This window comes from Anser anser (assembly GCF_964211835.1).
Source record: "Anser anser genome assembly, chromosome: 6".
Lineage (NCBI taxonomy): Eukaryota > Metazoa > Chordata > Aves > Anseriformes > Anatidae > Anser > Anser anser.
Window position 1 is genome coordinate 8602215 of NC_139726.1, and position 19872 is coordinate 8622086.

At 39.5% G+C, this 19872-nt stretch overlaps 1 protein-coding gene across 8 annotated transcripts in view; it reads left to right on the forward strand.

Annotated features, from left to right (window-relative positions):
- DPP10 (dipeptidyl peptidase like 10) overlaps positions 1 to 19872 on the forward strand; it is a 486012-nt gene that overhangs the window by 238475 nt on the left and 227665 nt on the right. Inside the window, exon 1 of one of the 8 annotated variants that reach the window (XM_083841930.1) lies at positions 5113 to 9547. The exons of 6 other annotated variants lie outside the window; for them this stretch is intronic. The gene's annotated coding sequence lies outside the window, so the exon portion shown is untranslated. Of the gene's footprint in view, positions 1 to 5112; positions 9548 to 9612; positions 10095 to 19872 lie in introns of those variants that run through there. One more of the 8 variants, XM_083841929.1, reaches the window with a different exon arrangement.

The following is a 19872-nucleotide window of genomic DNA, read 5'->3' on the forward strand; positions in this document are numbered from 1 at the left end:
AAAAGTAATTGCAGAAGTGGTGTTTAGTCATTGAAAATGAGTTAACTGTTTCTGTGAAGGCTCTCAGATGTAGCTGATAGATTACTGTGAGGATTTTGCCCTTAAGGATTCTTGAGGTTCTTGGTATGGAGAAAACCATGCTTTGAGATTAAATTATTCAGCAAGTGTTTTTCAAAGTAATTAAAGCTTCTAGCATTTAATGTTTTATGTATGCAGATTAAAAATGAAGGTTGATTAAATCACGACAAAGGAAAGTTTATTCACAAACAGCAGGCGGTAATGCCTCCTTTGTGACTGGTGGAGCACTGTTGTGCCTACTTCATTGAATGTTGGCTCCGTTCTGCTAGTGCAAGTTTTTCTAGGTGATGGCGTGGTTAAAAAGTGGAAGGCGGATTTTGATGCAGTACAGCCCTGGCTTTGCTCAGTAGTGCAGAATACTTTTATTTTTCTGTCGAGTATCTGATTTATAGGCAGCTTTTCAGCTCGTGTTTTTGAAATGGCCAGGTAAGGTATACAAAGCTCAACAAGATCAAGAAGCAGGCCAGAGTAATGATTTTCTTGTTGAAAAGTAATAGACATGTCAATATAGCATGTAATAACAGCAGGTTTTGCGGTGTGGTGCGGAACAGTAGGAATGTGAAATATACATTACATAAATTATCTGAGCATAAGTTTCTGCTGAGTTTTGGGCTATTGTAACTCATTTGTTCTTTTTGTTTTTGTTTTTCTAGTCACAAAGAATTTCAATGTATAAAATCCTGCAACCCTTTAAAAATTGGACTTGGTTATCTTCTCTGGATTGAGTACCTCATGATTTGAAAATATATACTAGCTGTTCAGGAATCGGTGAACGGTCTTAATTATTCCAAATCTGCTTTCTTGGGTGCTTTGGTGAGGGCTGCTGCGCTAGTGATGGGGCTCTTCTGAGAGTTTTCCTTGAGAATGCATGGAGGTAGATTTTAAAGCACACCTGCAGAGATGGTGTTTTGCCTTTAGTTTCACAGTAAACAAACTCATACTCCTGAAACAAACTCATACTTGTTTACCTTCCTCTACCAGTTCATGATTTTTATATATTTTACACACACACACTGCTTTCTCCTGCAGTATGTCTTGTGTTTTTATTTCTGTACACATCAGCATATATAATGCATTGTAACAGCTTGCTCCTCTGTTTGTGATTTGTCCACAGCAGATTTCTTTTACAACATCCAGGGAGGTGCTCTGCATTTCCTAATCATCTCTGCAAAAAGTAGTCACCAGGGAGTGTTACCCATGAATATTTGTGCATAGAATAAGGGATGTATTTTTTCAGTCCAGAAGTAAGAGCCCTTATTGTTGAGGAGGGACACATGTAGAGTGTAAATCCTTAAAATTTCATGGGCGTTTGAGGGATTTCCAAGCCCAATTAAATAAACTAGTGAGCTCTGTGAAATATCTTAAGGGAATCATAAGTGTCCACCGGTCCTGTAGAAAACACCTAATAGCTGTTTCTGAACCTGTAAAGGTTTCACGTTTTCATTCCACTGGGATGGACTATTCCATGTGAAATTGATGGATTCCTCCACATGGGAAAAGATTCAGCCTTTTGCATGGTTTTGTTCTACCTTTGAGAAAGGTTTGTCATCAGGTTACATTGAAGAAAAGGAAAGGAGGCTGGTGATGAAAATAATCTCTTCATGTTATGAAGATATTTTCCACATTAACTCTCTCACAAATCATGCTTGATGAACTAGCAACACCAATGTTTACTGATTTGTTGTTGTTTGCTATATTTCATGGCTATCCCTGTCCTCGTTATTCTTGTTACTACCAAAAAAATCCTCGCCTGTTAGCATCTGAGCCCTTCATGCATTTAAGGCTTAAATTTAAAGTAATACTTAAGGAAAATGCCTCTATTTTCTGATCATGTTCCAGTCCTCTTCTGAGAATAAGAGGTGTCTGTACCTCACCTTGAAGAGTCTGAAAACAACTCCCTGTTATCAAGATTTAACAACACTGGGGAAAAATCAGAAGTTAGTTGGCTTTTAAGATATTGCCCAAAGGCATTGCATTCTGTACGCAGCGTTCTCTGATGTTGATGAAGCGTGAAATTTAAGACTCTCCAGAATTTCCCCTTGAGTATAAGATTTCTAAGTAAAACCAGGATTTGGTGGCTGCCCAGAGGTTAACATGGGTGAGTTGTTTTCACCAGCAAAACCACGTTCCATTATGGATCTCTGAACCAGGGCTTTTGGTACTGGGGCACGCAGCTCTGAGTCTGTCAAAATTGCTGCAATATCCCATCTTTTTTAGTGATCAATGGAAGACTTTGTCCAAGGTTGTAGGACCTGTCATTCTTTCTCTTCAGAGCAGTCACTGTTTTTCTGAGGGCTCCATTCTTCAACTACATGGCACCTATGACTTTATTTCTGCAGTTTTGTACTTCAGCAGTTCCAGTTCAGTTCTGAGGGAGCAAATGGCTTCTCAGTGTTTTGGAAAGGTTTGTTTATACTGTGACAGGGCTTCGATCCTCATCCGCGATCGGATTGTGCTTCTAACATCCGGGGGAAACAAAAGTATTTGCCTGAAATCCAAATAGATAGGATAAGAATTGGGCAGATGAATGATAAAACTGTTATTTCAATTTTTCATTTTTCTATTTCAGTTTTTCTAAAATGGAAGTGAATTGCTGTGGTGTGACAAACCTAACCTAACCTACCAGTTGTTTGCATTGACTGTCTCTGAAATGGAAATGGTGTCTTTCCATACAGAGGGAGACTGTGGAGGGAAGAGTGTTTCATTCACTTGAAGTGAATAGATTTTTTTTTTAAAGTACTACATAAATAGAAAATTGTCAAACAATCACATCAAACTGGAAAAAAGAGGCAGTATATTTGGAGAAAAAGGTAGCTGCAGGGTAGTTGAAAATCTTTAATTAAAACGGTAGGATCATTTTCATGGTGACCTTTCTTGCTCAAGAACCCTTGGTGAATACTAAAAATTTTATGCATACAGTGAATGAATTTAAATGAATATCTTTAGCATACCATGTAGTGGTAACTATCTACTTTAACACTTTATCTGTGTTAGAATTATTCGTGACTTAGAAATTTTCCCTTTTAGCCACCATTGGTATCTTGAACCTCAGGGTGAATGCCTGTCCTTTTTGGCCGTGGTATATGTTCATCTCCTTCATGGTCCTGCTTTCCCCTAGTATCCAGAGACCTGGGCGTTTGGGAGGGGGTCCTCAGCATGAGCCACTGAAGCTGGAGGTTGCAAAAAGCCTCTGAAAACAGAGACAAACCAACCGTCACTTCTGAAAAGGATTTCACAGTTGTAACGCTGGCTTTCTCTCATCCCTTTTGTGTGTGCGTCTCTCTTCAGTTCTTTCAAAGAGTCTAAACATCCTTTCTGGAAGAAACAGGGTGGTTTATTCTGAGTTATTGCTGCTGACCAAAACTAGCCTTTTCATGCCTGGATTAGTGATATCTAGCATGTGTAACAGCTAGTGTCTGTCCTTCCCTCTTGATTCTTCTTTTTATTTTTTTCAGCATACACTCACGTTCCTGGAAGATGTGCTAGTGCTTACAGTTCAGTTTGGACATGTGGAGGCACCAAATCATTTGTGTTATTAAACCAAGCTGTAATTGGATGTAATGGTACCTACTTCCCAGGACAGTTTACATTCTGGGTAGTTAACATTTGTGAAGCAGTTTCAAATGCTACAACGAAAGGTGCTTTGAAAATGCAAAATGTTGTTATTATTCCCAAAAATACAAGGCTTCTCACCAGAAGTGCTCATAAACATGTAGCTCTTACTGTTGAGATTTACTTAAGTCTTCATCTTGGGATATGTGCTGTGTAAATTCAGTTGGAGATTTTATTGATATTTTTCTTAGAAATTAATGAAGCTACAAGTAGCCCTGCTGCTTGGAGAATAGCTGTATTCTCATTCAATGTGCTACAGCTTTGAAGAAACCAGCCTTACCAAAGCATCTCTATTCATATAAGATACTGATTGGGTAAAGCTGGATGTGATTTGTATTAACGCTCTACTCTAAGCAATACAGCTTAGAACAAATAACCCTTTCCTCTAAGCAAAACCCCTTCCCCTCAGCAGAATAACCAATCTTGAAAGGAGTAACAGAACAGTGAGTAAAAAGCTATAATCCAGTCATCAAATCCCTGAACATTAAGCTAAAGCACCAAATCCCATTTTCCTGTTCAGAAATCGGACATAATGAAAACATTGGTTATCCGCGTGTAATCTGCCCCTTGCTCCCCTGTTGCTGGCCAGTGAGCAGGGCTCCATCAGCAGCATGCCGGGGTGGGACATGGTACACCCATGACATATATATATATATAAAGAAAGATACTGGAATGCACTTGGTATTTTTATGTTATGCAGATTTTGGACAAGGCATTGGTGGTTTGAATACTGGAGGAAGGATGCGATGTGGGTGGGTCGGGTGGCCCTGCTGTGCCCCATAGCACACAGAAAGTTTCCCATGAAGTTGTGGCTGTTTCAGTTCCCAGTGGTGCTGCTGGCCTTTGGACCATGCACGGCTGTAATGGAAGATGTCAGGAAGGGAGATGGACACACGGTGGCCCAGTGTGCAAACAGGGGCAGTGCAGCACAGGTGCAGTGTCACAGGTGCTGCAGCATCACCTTGTCATTTCGGTATTGTCTCATTCTGTGTAGTCTTGATGCTGTTGTGGTGTTGCCATGTTACCCGTCACCAGCATGTTGAGGGCACAGCGATTTCTCTCATGTTTCCGAGTGTGAATGCAATGATTTGGGCACTGTTTGGAGCTGCAGATGCTGAAGTGTGGCTTCACCTCTCAGCCATTGGCAGAGCTGAGAAGAAAGTCCGAGACTGATTTTGCAAACTCATTTCTCTGGAGAGAAACGTGACTGATCACTATTCAGAAGTGCCAAATGCTCACAACATTCTGCTGACGCCTGGTGTGCTTGGGCTCCTGAAAGCCACTCTAGAGGCAGAAACGATTACAAACCAGTAGACAGCAACCAATTTTCATGCCATGGTGACAAAGCCTTTTCAAATAATTACTTGAAAATACAGCTTTGAAACATGTATTTTCTGTATTTCTAGTATTATTTATCTGATAAGCATTGAGTTGTTAAAATTAATCCTCATTTACAAACTTCTTTCAAACAAAATGCTACCACTCTGACTATTGTTGTTAATCTCATGAGTTTACCAACATGTGGACATCAGAAGGGATGTTTTGCTTTGATTGGACTCTTGTGCATAGAAAACAGCACACACTCTGCCCATCTGCTTCATTAAACTGTAAAACTGATTCTATTTTTTAACATATATTAATGCATAGGCATTAAATATTTTGTGTATTTAAATTTCTGTATTTAGATCTTGAGTAGCCGTATGGCTTTTAAAGCATACAATCTCCTATGTTAGTTTCTGGGTTGTTTTTTGTTCTTTGGGACTTATTTGAATTTCTTTTTAATTTGAAAGTCTTCTTACCTCACTTTAAGTCTTGATATGAAGTTCTTAAACCAGCAGAGATGAGACAAGTTTTAGGTATTTTAACAGAAAATTCATGTCATCAGTCCTTTGCTGTTAATTATAAAGTAATCATGGGTGACTCTGCTCTTAAATTAGATGTCTACAGTGATGTTGAAAGGATTTTGGATCTTAACATGGTGAAATGACTTCAGGTCGTGGTATTTGCAGGTTAAATCTAAAATACAAGAACTCCTTTGTTGTTGTTGCTATTAAAAATGCATTCTCAGAATCAATTTTTATAAACATTTCCTTTGCATCAAAAATAGCAATGTCTGAGCTGGCTTTTCTTCAGATGTTTCCCTGCATTTCCTTTTGAAATGGAAAGCAAACACAAGAAACCAGTTCAAAGAGGAATTATGCAAGACAGTCAGACCCAGCTGGGGCTCCTCCGCAGTACTTCTGAACCATTGCTGCACTGGTGTAAGAACAGTGCTGACTAAAATCACAGGAGGTACTTTGGGCCTCGTTTATATCCAAACAGAGCTGTCGTAATTATGGTGACTTATGAGAATTATGTCATTATTTCATAGCCATCTCAAGCTGCTGTATCCCAAGAGAGAAAGTGGCGTTGTATCAGTGTGTCCTGGTGTCGTGACATGTAAACCTCATACAAAGGTGACTGGCAAAGATTAATGTTTTGTAATTGTGAACAAGAAAAGGAAGTTGAAGACCTTTGTACTGTGTATTTTTTAAAAACAACCAGCAAGCTGTTCGGAAAAGAATATGTGTGGATCAGCATAGGAATTAATTTATCTGTGTTAAGAGAGCCTTGGTGAATGTTTAGTAAAAATCCACTTTGCTTTGGTTGTTTCCTGGCCTTACTCATGGGAGCGCTTTGCTGTAGTAAGCGGGGAGAAGATACAGCACATGGACATCTCTGAGGCTTGTCCCAAGTCCCTGAATCTGCTTGGAGATCCCCGGCTAAATTTTGTAGTGCAACTGTTATATTTTTCACTACAGAGTTCGCCCCCAACCCACACCCCCATGAAAGTCACAGGAATAACTTGTTCCTTGAAGCATTGCCCGAGCTAGTAACCATCTTGTTTTCTGTTTTAGCTGTCAGATGAAGAGAGTGGAAATCATCATTGTAGCACTTCTGCAGCTTTTAAAAGGGAAAGACAAAAGAGTTACAGTTCTCCTTGAAGCATCAGCTACAGGACGGGGTATTTTTCCCAGTGTTTTTATCAGCTTGTAGTAGAAAATTCTCAGTTACATACGTGCTTTTTGTTGAGTCTCAAAGCCAGATCCATCCTCAGGTGGCTGAAGTCAGTAAAACCAGTCCACGTGGACCATGGCAAAGTGTAACTCACTGATGTGTAGAAGGAGATAGAATTAATTCTATCTACATGACTGCCTGTGACTGAGCAGGGACATCATGGGATGAAAGCTGGCAGAGAACATAGCCCTGATACTGTAGACAACAGGAAACAGTTAAGGAGTAATTTCTTCTTCTTCCCAGTAATGTTTTTTTTTTTTTTTTGATCATTTTTCAGTTGTGATGTGAGCACATCTTCAAGACACAACCTGTCTGTATTTTTCCCTCAAAAAAAGAAGACGGGAAAAAAACCAAAACTTGTAGTCAGATAAATGCTTGATTACTTTTCATGATTTATAGACTTCTCACCCATCTCTTAACACAAGGTTCTCTAATAAATGCGATAATAATCAAGCACAGTCCAATTTTATGACGTTTTATACTGCAGTGGGGACGTTTTCAAAAAACGTATCAGATAACTCTAAATGTCACCCAGTTAAACCAGAAGTTATTTTACCACAATAGCACCTTTATCTTTATGTGAGATAAAGGAAATTCTGATGGAAGATATTTGTAAAACGTGCATTTCTAAAACCTTTTTCAACAATGGAGCCTGTAGGACAGCCTTAGCTGATACAGCATGTTGTTGAATGAGCTTCAGACCAAAGCCGGAACAAGTTTTTATTTTTTCACCAAGCGCTCTTTCCAAGAGGTCCTCTTTGGGCACTGTCTGACTGCTGGCTTAACATGTTCAGAAAGTGAAATGCTACAAAAATTGTCTTGGTTTTGGAAATTAAAAGCTCTTAAGCTTCTTAAGTTCTAGTTGTGTTGTTTTGCCTCTGGAACATTTTCCATCTTTTCCACTTACCAGCGTTGGTTTCCTCAGTATCCTTCCCTCATGAGCAGCACAGCACTTACTGATACCATACACCAACATTGGTCAGTATGCCTTCGGGCTGTATGTAGACAAGAGGCTTGTCTTCCTGAAGATATGAGCCCTAAGGCCCAGATAGTATCCTAAGAAATATTAGGGAATTTAGGAATAACTTGGGAAAAATAACAACTTGCGTTCCTGAGCCATGCAAGGCCCCAGGCCTCAGGGCCTCTCTCCATCCCACATGCAGCCTGTCCAGCGTTGTCCTGCTGTGGTGGAGGCATGGATGGTGGCGGCACTTCTGCTGTGTGGCGGTGCTGTGAAGGTAACCAACTTCTCCTACACTCACTGTACACAGGAAAGTGAAAATTCTCTCTCTGTGGCACTTCAAATACTAAGGACAAACCAGAAGGATTCACAGAAAATTACTTGAAGTGGAAAGGGAAATTGCTTAATATAAATTAAGCTCTGAATATTTTATCTCTTCTTACAACTAGGATTGATGGTGGATTATTTATCTATTAATCTGCATCATCATGACATGGAAGAAGCCACGCGGATTAAAACTGACTGCCAGTCTGGCACGTGCCCACGTGTGCCAGGCTGTGCCCTCACTGGCAGGCCTGTAGCTGTTCAAATTAATGATGCTCCTAATTTACAAGTTTCTGGGGCATATTTAACCTAAAGCATATTTAACCTTAACAGAGCTCAGTGATGGGTTTTTCTTGTGAGAGGGAGTATTTGAAGTCATACTGAAAGTGATCATAAACATATTTAATAAATTATTGGGTGTTCCTGGCCTGAAAGATTTCTTCTACAAAAATGAGCAGACATATCTACATGCATGCAGCAGATTTTTCAGTCAGCCCTTTTCTGGACACTCATGATTTCCTGTAGTTATTTACGTTCATTGAAAGCAACCAGGATTTGGCTGAAAGATTTTTGTGAGCTTGCTTGGGAAAGGAAAGAAGTGAAGAAGCCGGGTGAGGAGGAGGGAGATGCTGTTGAGACTCTGGGTTATTTTAGTGGGATGAAGACACTTGCTAATGATTTCTTCTCTCTGTGGATCTGGCTTAGTTGTTGCTTTCACCAGTGAAGAGGGCTATTTGCATGCACGGTCTCTTGCTTCCTTCCCCGACTTTTTGCAGGCTGCTTTTTCCTGTGCCCTGCGCCTTAGGAAGCACTTTTCCCTGAAAGGCTTGTCAAACCGTCCTCAGTTTTATCTCCGCAGTACTTCTTTCATCTGTTTATATATAAGCAGTTTTTAAAGGGAACAAATGGCCTGTGTGATCATTCCCGTGTTCATTTTTTATGTATTTAATTCCTGATGCTGAGACTTTGTTTTTCAAAGTGGGATTAGAACTGATGAGGATAAACAGGGCCAGCGCTGCATACAGCAGTAGTGGGGCCTCTGTAAAGCTCAGCCAGGGTTCCTTATTGACAAAGCCTAATTAAAAATGAATGAAGGTAAAGATTTTGCTGTTGTTAGTCAAATGGCCTTCCAGGAACTATCTCACGCAGCTGTTCTTTTGGTGGTAACACAGGGGAGCTTAAACCTCAGGTTGGTGGAAGGCTTTGATGCCAGGATCTGGTGTCTGCGGGGACTCGGAGAAACCCTGGGTTGGTGCACACCACTTCCCGGTGCTGTACCGCTAACCCCGCAGCACAGTTGCCTGCTCTGCAGGTATTCTATTTAAAAGTCTTAAATCCATTTCCTGGAGCAGTTCCTCAGTGCAACCAGATTGAGCATCAAAGGATTGCCTGAAGCCCTGGGGTAGAGCTATTTATTAAGGCTGATTAACATGATGAACGTGCTGTGTGTGAATTAATGGCACCCTGTAAATACTGGGCCTCTGAGAGTTTGCAGCATGCCTCTGGAGAAGCTAGGTAGGAAGCAGTGGTACAGCCGCTGCTTTTGCATGTATTTTAGTGCTTTTTTGTGTTATCCTGATTTCTTTGCCATTGCTACTACATTTTACATTGTATTCAGTGGTTAAATGAATATCATCTTTATACCAATTAAGGGGTATACAGGATGTGTTTATGAATTAAAATCATTTTTTTATTATTTTTATTTTTTATTTTTTTTCTTTTCATTTTTGGAGGGAGTGGGTGAAGACTTATGAACAGCTTTGTGGTGTAGTGTGTTTTGCTTTCTGTTTACTGACGAATGGTGTTTTCTTCAACCAGCAAGCTGGCAGGGAATTGCAAACAGTGACCTCATTTATTCTACTAGCGCTCACTCTTCTTGACGGTTTCATCAGCCAGGGGGAAGGCGTTTACTGTTCAACTGCTGCCAGCAAAGCTTGCACTTATTTTTATCTCAGAGAATACTATGAACACTGTGTCAACTAAAACAGTGTTACACTCATCTTGCAGGGTACCAAATTTTGGTGAGATAGGAGCAGAAGCAGACCCACAGTGATGGAAGCAGGTTAGTTCACTGGTGTATTTTATTACAGCTTTAAGCAGCATGTGCTGTAAAGCTGTGCACTATTTTGAACCTCACTAACTGGAAACCTTTTGCAAAAATAGTGCAGTACACTGGTTCATTGAACACTTTTGTAAAAGGTGGAGGAAAATCTATAGAAATGCAATATTCACTCACAAGAATGTTGTACAAAATTAAGTGTCAGTAAATGGACCAATAGTGAGATGACTTTATAAAAGAAAATATGTATGTGTATATATATATATATATATCCCTGTTGGTGTTTTTTTTTTTTATGAGTTGGAACTCTGAACAGTTTCCTGAAGGGTCATGTGCTCCAGATTAGTTTTCATTTCGTAAAATCACGCTTGTTAGACTTTTTGTACAATACACAACTTTTGTAAAGTGCAAAGTACTTTATTACTAGATAGTACTAGATATTGAAGTATTTATTTTAATTTTGTTGCCAGGTATTAGCAATGCATAATCTCTACAGTATCTGTTGTGGTAGTGAAGGACATGGTTGTCCTTGCTGCAAGCTGGCAAACATAGGCTTGTTGACTGCAGATTGGCAGGTTGCTTTTGTACATGCCCTGGCTGCGATTCCGATATGCATTTACATAAAGGAACTTCTCAGGGCATTTTGAAGAATTCATTAGTGCTGTAAGAGTCCTTATCAATAATACGAATTCAATATTGTTTAGTATAAACCTAGGAATAATGATGAATAATCAGTATATAATTAATTTGAGCAAGTTTTCAGCCCTTGTCCCTTTAGAGTCATAATTAAGATATATAGCATCTTTGCTGAACCATTTTACACTAAGTTCCAGTGGGAAGAATGATCCAGATTTGGTCATTCAGAGGTGATTTGGATGTCAGCAGCTCGTTTTGGGTTATTGGATTAGTTTGCTTTGACACATTGACGATGATTTTTAGACTTCAACTTCAGTCTTTTTTTTTTTTTTTTTTTTTTTGTAGAAGGATTCGGGGTACAATATCCAGCATGTACAAATTTGTATTTTAACATTTTGGATACATCCCTCATGAAATTAATTTTCTTTTCTAGTGGCCTTTAAAGACAAAATGGCTTGATTTGTTTTTTAATCTGTGATTGTAGAGAAAGAAACATAATCCCAGAATGGGAAGACAGACAGTCTGCCTCTGCTCAAATGCTTAGAGGGAGCTGTGATCTTGAGACTGGGGGAGAGAAAAGGAACAGCATCCCACTTGTATCGGGCTAAAGCTGCTTGCTGGATAGGAAGCACATCTTTTGAGAAGTTTCCCTAGCAGATCACATGTGAAAGAGAAAATGACTGGTAAACTGGTAGGGGAGAAGAACTGGTAGATCACCAGGTGCTGAGCCTTCAGCTGGAGTCCATGCTGGGTGGCTGCACAGTGTCTTAGGTGCCTTGCTTGCTTGCTGCACTGGCGATGAAGGCAATAATGTGCTGGTGCAAGCCTTGAGGCACTCTGTTACCTTGTGTTAGGCAGGGAAGTGGAAGAGCACTGTCAGAGAGAGCTTCCCAACAACTGGAATAGCCTTTGGCCAGTGTCACAAGCTGTGACACTTACTGTGACGCTTACTGCCTTACTGTGTTGTGTATAAGTTGTATATAAAAAATCATGTAAAATGTATCAGATAGATGAATTGGTAGATTCATGTCACATTCTCGGCAAATTTGAGTAGATTTTTAGAGCCTTCCGTGTTAAAGAAAGACAGATTACCAGTAGTAACTCAAATCTATTGAGTGTACTAGCAAGAGTTTTCTGATCATGTAATGAATTAATAGCCAAAACTTTGGACGCTGTTTCTATTCAGATTACCTTTCCTGACTTGAGATTTTTCTGAAATAGGTTGAACTCATATTTGTTCTACAGCATACAACTGGGAGCAGATACATCCATCCCAAAGACAAGAATAGCTGATTTGCTGTGGAGGCATAATGAACTCATACTGAATACTCATTTATTCGGTATCTGCTATTTATATCACTGTGTCAGTGCTTTATCCTTAACAAAACTGCTTGTTACTGCTCTTATTTCCTGAGTCTCAAAGAAGATGAAGACAGCATAGTCCCATACTGTCGTCATACCGGACTTATAAAATCATTTGCTTTGCTGTCCTGAATTTAAAAAAAAAAAAACACAACAGTACTTTCATTTAATTGAAGTTATTTTGATGAGCTTTTTTGTCATCTGCCTCAGGAAATGGTACTCACATCTCTGACATATGAGTTATGTCCTGTGCTATACTCCTATGAATAAAGCTATCATTAGCTTCTAATTTGAGCTGCTGGTTTTCTGTAGTCACCACAATTAAATTTTTATATACTTTTTTTTTTTTTTTTAAATATCCTTTGATGCACACCAAGGAGACAGGGACAAGGTTACAGGACCTGACATTGCCATGCTGTTAAAATAAGGTTTTGATAAAGCAACCCAGGCCTTGTTTTATTCTGGGCTCTTCACCAGGGGCTAGAAAAAAAAAAGTATTCTCTATTAGTTTGAAGACTGAGGATGGCATGTAAACCATATTTTCCAGTAACTAATGGATTATTAAAATATTAGAGAGGGGAAAGTGGGAATATTCATTAGAGAAATTACAGGCAAATAATATAGCTGAAGGAAAGAGTTCAGGAGAGCTCTCTGTTGCTTGTCTTGGCTGAAGAAGTGGTGTGTGTCTGCAGTGGAGGGGAGCAAAATCATTGGCTTCCTATCCTCAGTGTCCTATAGAGGCTGTACTGGAACGGGCACAGGTTGGTTGTGTGCATTTGTGCATTTGCCGTAAAGCAGAGAACATGAACAGTTTCCATTAGTGTTTTACTTCAATACTTCATTCTGGCCTTAGCAGAGGACTGGTAGTTCATGGAGATCTGGAGATGTTCATTACAATTTATAAACACCGATAGCATGGGCAGTACCTAGGAATGGTAAATCCTGAATAGGAAACCAAGATATATTTAAGGATTTGGGCAACTGTGGCACGTTCATAGGAAAAGTGACTTCACTAAGCAGCACTTTAAGACAGGTTTGTCTGCAAATATTTGGTGGACAAGAATAGTAACAATTTGCCAAAGAAGTATATTAAGATACAGGAAAATGTAGAAAGTTACTACACTAAATGATAGGTAAAAAGCAGGGAAGATTAGAATAAGAAAACACGTAAGGAATGCATGCAGACACTAGCGTTGGAGGCCCTTCCCTTCATGATGTCTGCGCTGAACGTCAGAAAAAATCCTACATTTTCAAAATAGAATATTGATATTGAGTAATGCTCGGTTCATTATTGTGATGGGCACCTAGTAATCCAGATCCAAGTTTAGCACACAACAACAGTTATTTGTTCAAATGAGGGTGCATCAATTCTCAGAAGGATCGAAGAAATTGTAAGGCATTTTCTATTGTCTGAATTCCAGAGGGGTGGTTCATTTATCTTGAGAGATCTACAGAATTTAAGAAGAGAGTGTTTTAGGATGTTTGGAGAAGTCGATAAAGAATTGGCTACTTCAGAAACCTTCTTTGTTCAAGTACTGTATGAAAAGTGTTTACAGAAGTAAAGGGTCTTCAATCCTAGAAGGTTTCAGGGCTTAACCAAAGCAGTAGCAGCTTTGAGGATCATCAAGGGCATAGCTTCAAAAAAATGAATTATATCGAGTCCTACCTTCAGTTTCAATCCCTACCTTCTCTGCCTGAAGCAATCAGTGTGTCTTACCATCAGCAAAGCCCTGGTCGAGGATGGGACAATCCTTTTTGTAACAACCCTTTCAGCAGGGCCCCTTCCATCTCTTCTTTAAAATGTGCTGTTTTCAGTCAGAAAATTCATGATGTGGTTATGAGGTGTGGAGCCGCAGGGGAATTTGTCATTGTCCTGGAAATTTATCTTTGGGTACACCCCTTACTTTAACCTGGTAATATAGAGTGCACTGCTCTACTCTGCCTACATTAAAAATGGTCTCAATTTGGGTTTCATCTGCACTGCAATTATCTCCTTTCATTTTGGTATTGCTACTCCAGAGTGGGAGTTGAAATCAGAATCTGGTCTACTGTGTTGTTTAAGAAGCTGTAAAAAAAATAACCCAAACTCATTAATATTTTTGTGAAACTGTATGCTATAATGTTCAGCTTTCTGAAGTGAGATAAACCTGAATCTTCAGCTCTCTCTTGTTGTCTCTATTTTCTGTTAAGAAGTGGCAGTTAACCCTGAAGTAGTGGACTGATTTATAGTAACCTGAAAAAAAAAAAGAAAAGGAAAAAGAAGAAGCCTTGCATCTCACTCTCTCTCTCTCACTCTCACTCTCTCCCTCCCCAGTCAGAACAGAAGATGAAAAAGACCATTGTGAAAATTTCTGCTGTTCATAATCTTTCTCAGAAGTCTGCTTCTTCATAATGTTTGGCAATATATGCAATCTTAGGCATTTGTATGGAATACTAATTGAGACGGTTTTAAAATTAATGTTACCTCGAACATTTTTTTGAATCCAATTCCTGTGCCTTTAATTAATCATTACTTCTCTGGCAGTGCAAATTTACATACTTTTAAGGCTGGCTCTGATCTACATTGGCATCTGAAGCCCAGACAGCAGAGCTCTTCTGAGCAACACAGTGAGGCACCAAACAGAAATATTGAAACTTGAAATGCTGCGTGAATTGTTAACTTCTGCCTAATAATAAAACTCGTAGACTTGGCAGGGTGAAGAGAGGGTGGGCAGCTAGTGGAACATATTTCACTTTAAAACGTGCCATGTACTGCAGCACAGGCAGCGCTCTCAGGCTCTTTTTTGCACAGGGAACTGGGCTCAGGGGAAGTTCCCAGAAAATTTTCTTGAAACTCATCAGTTCAATGTGTTCAGAAAGTAATACATGACCATTCTCCCACTATTATCTTATTTCTGTCGTCAGCGCTGTCCAAGAAAGACGTATCTTTTAGATAGGAACTAATGGAGAAAAAACATTAATAAAAATAATCTGTTCAGGGAAGATATGTCACGATGGGTACTTGTGGATGAATGGTATCTCTTGCTGTACTGAGGTTAAAGAAATATTTTCTTACTGGGAGAAAGATTTGAGAGGGCTGAGTTCGTTATGCTGTCTCCAGCGCTGCACACACGGGTGTGATGTGAGGTAGGTAACTTGCAGTTAGGAATTGTCTCTCCTGCTGCTGACATCAAGAGCAGAGGAAATGAGACCTTCCTCCAGCAGAAACTTCTGGGGAAGACGAACGATCATTCGTCCCGGTAGATTGCTTGTGCATATGTGGCTTTAAGATCTGAGGTGGCCTAACAGTCTGTGTGGTGATGGTGGAAATTGCCCTCTTTCTCGGAGAACGTCAAAAGTGAGCTGCTGGCGTGCAGGTTTTTTGCAAGACTACTGAGCAGATTCACCGTGTGTACTCCTCACTCTCTGCTAAAAAAGCACACTTTTCCCCTTTCTCATCCCATTGCCTGGCTCCACGGGGCAGGAGCTCAGTGACTGAAAGGGAGCGCTGCTCATCTCACATTGCTGCAGCCACCGCGCTGCTTTGCCCTTGCTAAACACGACGTTTGGAGAGGCGGGGTGCAGACGTGGTGAAATCTCCAGGACACTTACTTGAAAAGCATGGAGCACTGGTGAAGAGGCATGTGCTGTTGTTTCCTCCAAGGCTGCCTGTCCTCTGTTCCTCTTGTGGCGAGGCAGGAGCCTCCAAGCCTCTCCTCCCTCCACCTGCAGCCTCTCTGCAGAGCTTTTCTCCAGGAACAAACGTGGACGGTAACGTGCTCAGGTCTTCTCTCAAGCCAGACTCTGACCTGTTACATATCCTTTTCTTTTGCGTTGTCTGTCATACATTGCCACACTGCTCTTTCTGTGACATTTATTTACTATTTTCACTTTCTTGCCTTTTTGAGGAGCGCACCTCCTGTAGGCTGTGCTGTAGGCTATGCTGAAGGGTTATCTTTCCCTCCTAGCTCCAAGGCAGCTGCACTGTCAGCCTGCTTGTGCTTTCTTTACCACTTAAGGAGCAGTAATGGCATGGCTTAATGATATAATAGAAATCAACTGATGCTTTGCTACCGACCCACCTATATTCTATTTCCACTGAATAGAGTGCAGCTCCTGCCATTGACCATGCTCAAAAATTTATTTTAGTTTTATTTGGGGTCCTGTTGATTGACACATGGGAATTGTGGTTGTTTAATCAAGTACGTAGCATTTCTGTGAGTAGAGGCAGATTGTGAATCTGACAGCGAGGGGCCTTCTGTCCCTTGAGACAGGCATGGATCTCCTCGGCGGCTGGGGCACTGCACAGCCTTGGCTATCAGTGGCAGCACTTTGGGGCACGGCGGTGCTCACCTGCTGGGCCTGTCTGCTCCCTGCCTCGCAAAATTGGGCTGCTTTGTGCTTAAGATATTCTCAGAGAAGTGTTTTGGACCCCTCCCCTGAGCGGTTGTCTATGACTCCCCTTGGTTGTCTATGACTTTAGCTCGTACCTCTGTGCCCAAGTTCTGCCCCAAATGAATCAGTTTATAGCTCACTCCCATTGCAAGTATTACTTTTCCCTTGAGAATAAAATTGCCTGTAACTTCAGCCATCACTTCTCTCTTTATAAAGTTTTAAGAGAATTGTATTTTCAGAGTTCTCAACTGCTGAAATATTTTTTTTAATGATCTGTTATATTTTAATTAAAAGGTCATATTTGAAGATGGGAGTCTATTTTTTTGTATAATGGATCTGCTTCTGGAGTGCCTTTGTTCATTAAAATTTGAAAATTAAAATAGAAAAAATAGACAAGGGAAGTAAGGCATATTATACTATTACTTTCATGTTTGGTTTTGAAGGTAAAACTATGTCAAAGTTATAATTGGATTTTGTCCTCGAAATGGCCTTGCTAGAGTAAGTGCATTGATGTAGGCAGCTCTGGTACTTCTTCCTTTCAGGAGTTACTGAGCAGGTTACTGAGCAGAGCGCCACTCCGCTACAACTAAATTATCACAACTAAAAGCAGGATGCCTGTACACTGGAAATGCGTAGATGAGAAGTGGAAGCATCATTCTGACACAGATTCTGCAGAGTTGATTTTGCCTTGGAAAGATTTTTACTAAGAAAAATGGCTATATATGTTAAAACTCTGGACTTGAGCATTTTGGCAAAATAGCATCCTTGCTAAGATCTTTTGTTTAAATACTTTTACACCCCATTTTAAGATATTTTTTAAGAGCTTATGATACATATTTATCTTTGAAATATAAAAAGTATTTATATGTCCATTAAATCAGATTCACTAAATAAAAAAATACACTTCCTCCAGTGGAAGAAATACAGCATCTGGATAACTTTCCACAGTGGGAAGGCACTTTTCATCCTTGAGTAGGTTGGTGTTCTTCATCTGAGCCCACCTTCAGAATGGATAAGCATCTTATCATCCTTTTTAGGGCACTGGGGGCTTCCCGTAAAGAAGTTGTCTTCCACTGCTGTGTCCATCACTGCATCACTTAAGTTTTCTGCACTGTGATTTAATTACTGATGCCCAGATATGCAGAGCAGCTGACCATCTTTAACTCCTCAGCTTGGTTTTGTAAATAAAGGATGGCTATAGCCAGGTAGAAGGATTTCCTCACTGGAATCATAAAAACAGAAATTAGTATTTTAGCCCAAAAACTATTTTTAGCCAATACTTATGCTTTCATTTATTTATTTATTTAAAGGGAGGATGTCCATGTGATACAGGTTTGCATGCTGCTATGTGTAAACTGTAAAGTACAGGAAAATTAAAATGCAGTGCTTTTCATTGTATTTTCACTTGGTCAGGACTTAATTGGTACTGTTTGTACTGGGCTAAAATCATCTCCATTGAAATCAAGAGGCTTAAATCAGGTGCTATTAAAAGCCTGACCCTGAGAGGCTGCTGAGGACTCCAGATCAGGTCCATGCTTTTGCATGATCGTTTCATAACAACTGAGTCCTTACAAAGTACGTTCAATACCAATACAATTACAGAGTAAACAGTGATTGCCTATAAACATGAATTGTTTTACCTCTTGTCTGATGGTTATAAATTGAAGTAGTGCTGACGTTTCTGTGGTAGCTCTTTTCCTTTTTTTTTCTTATTTTCCTTGTTTTCTTTCCCTTTTCTTTTTGCATTCCCTTTCCATTTCTCCATTTTTTTCTTTTCCCTCTCCCTCTCTCTCTCTCTCTCTCTTTTTTTTTTTTTTTTTAGGGAACAATTGTGAATTGTTAAACGCCAAATTTTTAATCATCTTTTAGACAAAAGCATATTTTTTAACACTCTCCTCAAACTCAGTCTGGCATGATAATATAATTTTTCCTTCCATGCACCTCTCAAGAATAAAATTCAAAATCAGTTTATAAAATCTTAGACTTTATTTGTGGTTTACAGTGGAGTCCATGCCCAAACCTGATACATGGCGATAAAAAACGAACTCAAAATTCACATCATTTCAGTCATGCCTTTGATTTGTCCCTGTGGCATCTGGTCAAGGTTGATTGACTATTGGTTATTTAAATTTTTATTTTTTTGCTTTTCATCTTAATTTCTAACATTCTGAAGTTCTGCTTGTTGCTATGGGAAGATGTCATAGTCTCATTGGCCTTTGAGGTTTGTTATGCTGTATGTTAGTTACTCAGATGTTCATTGTGTATGCGCAAATTTACAGTATAATATAGTGTTTCCTTGTAGGTACTGCAAACTCACATAACGTCCTACCTTCATTCAAAAATACAATATTCAAAAGAAAGAATTGACAGAAAAGATTATGTTCTAAAACAGCAAAAAAATTGCATTGACTTTCTTTGATTGGCAGTGCTACTTATTTTTGACAAATCCTTTTTGATGTGAGCTACTACATATTGCAGCAGTAAGCCCTTCAGATTACCAAGCGTTTGGAGATGTTGCATACTGTCTTTGCATCGTATGCTCAAATCGTGGTAGAAATACAGAGCTACTGAAGGTTATGCGTGCACTTCTGTGATGAACTCACAAATTCTGACACCCAATGAGCCTTGTGGACACATCACAGTGAGCTGATTGTGGGGTCTCTCAAATGTGCTGAAGTGTTTGCAAGAACAGGAGCGGTACATCAGTCTTCTTGTAACAGTTGAAACAATCTTCCCAGCTTCATAGGCTTGGAAGATCATTAAAAATATGTCTAAATATGACAAGATATTACTTTATTTTTTTTAATTAAAATGCAGTTTATTGGCAATGAACTTGCTTCATACCACAATATTGCTCATAAATATTTTTACTTAAATTTTACCTACATTGATCTTTTCAAATAAAGCCCTAAGTACTTATACTCATTCAAAATGTTAGAAGTTGTTATTATCACCGTGAACTTTTGATAAAACGGAGTGATCTGATTTACCTTTCTTGCTCTTAATAGTCACTGTAGGTAACAGGACTACTTATACTTCTAGACAGTAAAACAGTCAATATAGAGAAAATGAGAGTTGTGGAAGGGAAAGGATAGAGTTCCATGCTGTATGTAAAAAGCGTGTTCTGTAGAAAGGTAAAGATGAGAGAGACTGGAGCTTCTGAAGAAGTGAACATAATTCAAACTCCCATTTCTCAGTGTTAGGGGCAACAAAAACAAGAGTAGGTAAGAAAGTGTAGTGACCTACATGGGAAGGAGAATCACATTGCAAACAATAGTTACAGCAACGATCTCTACTTGAACTTGCTGTTATACAAAACAGAATAAGAAAAATAATTTTCCTATTCAGTTCAATGTCAATAATGAAGATTTTATCTATTTGAAGAGATGTCTTCAAAAAGTAGTGGCTA